Source organism: Mus pahari, chromosome 12, assembly GCF_900095145.1.
Source record: "Mus pahari chromosome 12, PAHARI_EIJ_v1.1, whole genome shotgun sequence".
Classification (NCBI taxonomy): domain Eukaryota; kingdom Metazoa; phylum Chordata; class Mammalia; order Rodentia; family Muridae; genus Mus; species Mus pahari.
The window spans coordinates 51,797,050-51,803,129 of record NC_034601.1 but is presented as its reverse complement, the minus strand read 5'-3'; positions in this window follow the sequence as shown (position 1 = coordinate 51,803,129).

The following is a 6,080-nucleotide window of genomic DNA, read 5'->3' as shown; positions in this document are numbered from 1 at the left end:
CTCAAACCTAGCAATCATCAACATTCCTGGAGACACACACACACATTACATATGTATATATATATATATATATATATATATATATATATATATATATATATAAAACTTACAAATAGTAAAAAGTATTCTAAAATATCCTTCATGTTTGTCCAAGGTCATGTACCTGGTTATTCACAAGATTAGGGCAAGGAAAAAAAAAAAACCAAAAAAAACCAAACCTCCTCTTATTCTTATTTTACTGAAGGTGTAATCCAAGCAAGTCTTTGTTTTTGCACATCCCTGAGGAGTTTTATTAAAATTAAAATGACACATTCTTAAAGAAACATGTTGTGTGTATTTAGGTTTCTTTCTGCAACTCTTACAAGATTCTTTTGTCTTAAAAGAGCTGCATGTAGGTGACAAAACAAACCAAATAGTGCATGCTAATGGGATTTATTTTACACCAGCTCTAGATCTGTATCCAATGCAATGCAGCAGATGACAAATGTTAAGACACCATAGCGTCTGGAGAACTTAGTTGTGCTGTGGTTTTCACTGTAACAGGCTCATCAATAGTTTGAGCGTGAATATGGCGATCACCCCACCTCAAACTTCCTTTGGAGCTTGATAGAGATGAAGACATGGGAATGTGGACGTCTAATCACTTGTCTTCATCTACAGAGGGAGCTGACAGCACAGCTGGAATAGAAACCTCAGGACCGGGCTGAATCCCTGGCTTTGTCTCTGGGCACAGCCAGAGGCATAAGGCTTTTCTCTTTCCAAGCAGAGACTGTGAGTAGCAGCTTTCAGGGATTTGTTAGACATTGAATCTGAGCTTTGTGAGGAGCTTTAGCAGGAGGAGAAGGGGAGGAATTACTTATCCCTTGGCATACATTAGCATGCAAATAAATCACTTCTGTGCATTGTAGAGTGGCTGGAATTATCCCATGTACAATATATCTTTTATCAGCAGGTCTGAGTACAAGAGTGGCTCTGAAGGGTTCAAGCCTTCTCCATTAGCCATGCTTCTTTTTCTTAGGATTAAAACTTCTATTTGTTGTCATTTTAACAGGAAGAATTATTAATTTGTTCATTGTTAAAGATCTTTCCCATTTTTTTAAAAATATGGCTTGCATTACTTATATTTTTTAATTTTTACAAGGAAGCTTTAAATTGAAATAAGAATTTTAATCACAAAAGGAAAATCTTACAAACCACACGAATTCATGATGTAGTACACATGAGTAGGTAATATTTTTATTGCTGTTTCTTTGGTGCTGGAGCCTAAGGGTATTAGGCTCCACCTAATGTGCTCCTACATGTGCTAGGCAAGTGCTTACACAGGCTCCATCACTGAGCTATAGCCCCCATCTAAGACAATGATTACAATTCGAGGAGTCTGAGTGAAATGCTTCCACCTCCAGCAACTCCATCATGTTTTCCCAACAATTGTGGGCTATGCCATAACAAAGTAAATTCTTTCCTTTCTTAAATTGCTTCATTCAAGCTATTTTGTCACAACAATGGGAAAAGGGACAAATTGTAAGGTTGCTCTTTACATTAAGTCACCCCACCTATTAATAGTCTCCTAGAAGATATCTCTGTTGAATGTCCTTCACTTAAACTCATTCTGCAGGCAACCTGTTTAGTAGTCAGAGGCCACTCTAGCTGGTGAAACATTGACAAAAACATTCTCTATTTTTTTTCTCTTGACGGCTGTAGTGTCAGACGTTACTACAAGTCTTTGTTTTTCTGTGACCTTACCCTGAGTCTTAAGGTGAATAAAGTATTTTTTCCATGCCCAATTTCATTAAAAATTACAATAGATTGCAAATAAGGAAGGTGTAAATCTCACAAGGTGTCACTCTTAGATTAAGAACTAAAGGTGAGTAGTAACTGTGGAGAGAGTAAGAATTGGGCTCTCTCAGGAATGACGATAACCTTAATTGGTTATCCAGTACAAAGTAGTCAGTCCTGAAATCAAACACATATAGACAACAAAAAACAGATGCAGCAGATTCTATTAATATATGTATGCATATATATGTAATAAGTGAATATCAATTTAAGAGGCAATAGGAGATAGGACAAGGAAGGGAAACGGGGTATATGCTTGGTAGATTCCTTGGTAGATGTCCTGCTGATTCCTCCAGCCTGCAGCAGCCATGGGTCTGCCTTCTATACCTTTAGGTTACTTTGCATTTTCTCAAAAATTTACATCACTGGAAACTCAAAGAATGTCTTTTCCTTGAATATTCCTTTCATCACCAGTATTATTCTGAAGTTTATCCTTGAAACTGAGTATAGTTTTCCATCTGTTAGTCCTTTTTTGTTGAGTGTCTATTACCCACAATTTGTTATTCATCTCTTTGAAGGTAATATTCTACTCAGCAAATGGTCCTGAGAAAACCCGCAACAGGAAATTAGATCCTCATCTCTAGCCCTGTATGAAAATAATTCAAAATGGACCAAAGACCTGATTAAAGACCCCCCAAACTCTAAAGCTGATAAAGAAAAAGAGACAACACTTTAAGATATTGGTATAAACAAATAAGTTCTGAGTAGCACTACAGTACTTCGAGAAATAGCATCAACAAGTAACAATAGGACTTTGTGAAATTCAAAGGCTTTGCACAATGGTTAAACTAATCAAAAGACATCCTATAGAATGAGAGAAAAATATCTGATATCTATACACCTGAAAGGTGACTAATGTCTAGAATATGCAAAGAGCTAAATCTAAACAATGGGAAATCAAACAACCCAATCAATAAATGGGGCAAGAGAATAAGTAGACATTTCTTAAAAGACTTAGTGCAATGGCCAGTAATGGTCAATAACACTATTCACCACACAAGTGTAAATAAACACTGTGCTTAGATTCCCGTCCCCCACCCCAGCCAGAATGTCAGTCATTAAAAAAACAAGTAACAATGAATGGTAAGGACGCTGAGAAAGGGAACACTTGTATACTGTCTAGTTAGAGTTTCCATTGCCATGAATAGACACCATGACTAAGGCGACTCTTATAAAGCAAAGTATTTTATTAGGGCTGGCTTACAGTTCAGGGGATTAGTCCATTCTCATCATAGTGGGAAGCATGGTGGCCTGTAGACAGGCATGGTGCTGGAGAGGTAGCTAAGATCTGGATCCACAAGCAGCAGGTAGTGACAGTGAGCCACTTAGCCTAGCTTGAGCCTCTGAGACCTCATAACCCATCCCCTAGTGACATACATCTTTGAACAAAGCCTTCCCCACTACAACAAGATCATACCTCCTAAAACTGCCACTCCATATGGACCAAGCATTCAAACACTTGAGTCTATGGGGGCCATTCCTATTCAAACCACAACATATACCATGAATGGGAATATGAACTAATCCAGCCACTATGAAGATAAGAATGGAGGCTCATCAAAACACTAACAATAGGTCTAACATATGACCTAGCTATACCCCAAGCACCCCAAGTCATCACAGAGATACTTCCACATCAGTTTTTTTTTAACTGCAGCACAATTCACAAAGGCTAAGTCATGTGAACAACCTAAGTCAGCCCACAAGAGGAATGGTTATAAAACGTGTGACTTTTATGCACAACAGAATTATTTTCCAGTCATAAAAAATAGAATTATGTCATTTCAGGAAAACAGACAATCGAAGATATTAATATTAAGTGAATCACTTTAGTCACAGACAGACAAATATTGTGTGTTTTCTGTTATTTGGGGGTATAGACATGATAAATGCATAATCTAATGTAGGCACTGATAATGTGACAGTAGAGACTAAACTGTCTAGGAAACAAAGGGAGGGGAAGGAAACATGGATTCTGGAGGTGGCATATGTTCAAAGTACATTGTATACTTGCATGAACATGACCTCTGCAACCATGTATGATAAAAAATAACTGGAAAAAGTTAGACCATATTGTTTTGAAATTTTTTGAATAAATGTTTTCATTTTTTTGCTTACTCAGTATTTATTTGAAATGAATTTAACATATATAAATTAAGAAGGTCCAGATGGTAATCTCTATTTACCAAAATATACATAAATTATTTGACATCTTTTTTTGAATGGTTTTAGCAAATAAAAACATACTAGATAAATATTAACCTCCCCACCCAGTTATCTAAGCAATGCAAGTAGAGCAAAGAAAGAAGATGCTCTCTGCCCAAGGCAGCTGCTTCCTCAAGTCATCTTGGAAACCAACTGGTCTCAGTGTTTCAGACTGGGCAATGGGGATGCACATAAGTTTGGGGGTGTAAATGGGGTGTGGGATGAGGTCCCATTCTATTCAGTGAGTGGGACATTGTAGGAAAGATAAAAATTCCTCAGGAAGCATCAAGGACTTGGGGAACTGCCCAGTAGAGAGAATAATGAACTGCCCTTCTTACCTGAATGAGGTATTCCTCAGGACTCTCATTTCCCATTCTAGCATCCTTTTGGAAGGGTTCCATCTCTCCAATTAGCTGCTGGTGAACACAAAGAGTCTGCTTCCCGAGGCTCTTTGATTTGAAAGATATTGATTAAAAATTTCCGGCCAGAAAGTGGTAACAATCTTTCTATTTTAGTGAGTCACCCTTAAAATCGACTTTAAGAGCTTCTAATCATTGTGGCCAAGAGTATTAAATCAAAGCATGCATGCCACCAGTCTCCTCCCAAATATTAGAATTTCTGGTTCCTATAGTTTTGAATAGAAGGGAACCTGTAACCTAGAGTTTTTCAGTCTGTAGAAGCACCCACAGTAGGAAAGAACAACTAGAGACCACCCTACCTAGGGATCCACCCCATCTTCAGACACCAAACCCAGACACTATTGCTGATGCCAAGACGTGCTTACTGACAGAAGCCTGTTAATAGCTGTCTCCTGAGAGGCTCTGCCAGAGCCTGACCAATACAGATGCGGATGTACACAGCTAAATGACTGAGCTCAGGGACCCAAATGGAGAAGTTAGGGCAAGAATTGCAGGAGCTGAAGGGATTTGTGACCCTACAGGAAGAACAACAATATCAACCAACCAGACTTCATCACCCCCCAAACTCCCAGGGACTAAATCACCAATCAAAGAGTACACATGGAGGGACCCATGGCTCCAGCTGGATATGTAGAAGAGGATGGCTTTAGTGTACATCACTGGGAGGGGAGCCCCTTGGTCCTGTGGAGGCTTAGTGACCCAGGGTAGGGGAATGCTAGGGCACTGAGGCAGGAATGGGTGGGCAGTTGGGGGAGCACCGTCATAGAGGCAGGGGGAAGGGGAGGGGGTGGGGGCTTCTGGAGGGGCAACCGGGAAGGGGAATAACATTTGGATGTAAATTTAAAAATAACCGATAAAAAATAAAGAAAGGAAACAAAAAGAAGTAGGAAGTTTTCGAGTTGGCCTTCAACCCATTCTTGGACATGGGTGAGTTTAGTGTTTATTGTGAACTCTTTGATACCATAGTATCAGCTAAAAAATGTAGCTACAGAGCATGTCATACCATGAACAAAACAAGACAAAAAAAACAAAAAAAACAAAATACCAACCAACCAACCAACCAAACAAACAAACAAACAAACAAAAACCCAACTCTCTGAGCAATTAATGCATTCATTTGGTAAGCTTCATTGATTTGATTAGGCCTAAAATAGTCTCATAGGGAACTGATTATAGTGAATTTGGTTCTCATTGTTAGTACCAGGACACTCTAAGCCCTGGCCTAACCATGTGACCCTGGACCTGCGTTGCCAGGACAATGACCCTCACAACTTACCTGGCTCAGTCCCCACCCTCATTGGTGTGACGTCATTCTCCATATAAATTAGGGGATCACCCCCTCCTTGCCCTCTTCTCTTCTCCCCCTCTTCTCTTCCCCCCTCTTCTTCTTCTCTTTTCTTTTTCTTCTTTCTCCCTCTCCTATTCTCTGCTCTTCTTTTCTACTCGCTTCGCCACCCCCCAATCCCTGCTTAATAAACCTTGGCGTGGTCTGCTGTTTGGTTTATCTGCCCAAAACATAAAATTGGCGCCGAAACCCGGGATGGATTAAGTGGAAAAGCCAGCAGCCACCAGTGCCTGGTGTTGCCCAGGGGGCACACAGTGGACACAGTGGCAGGTACT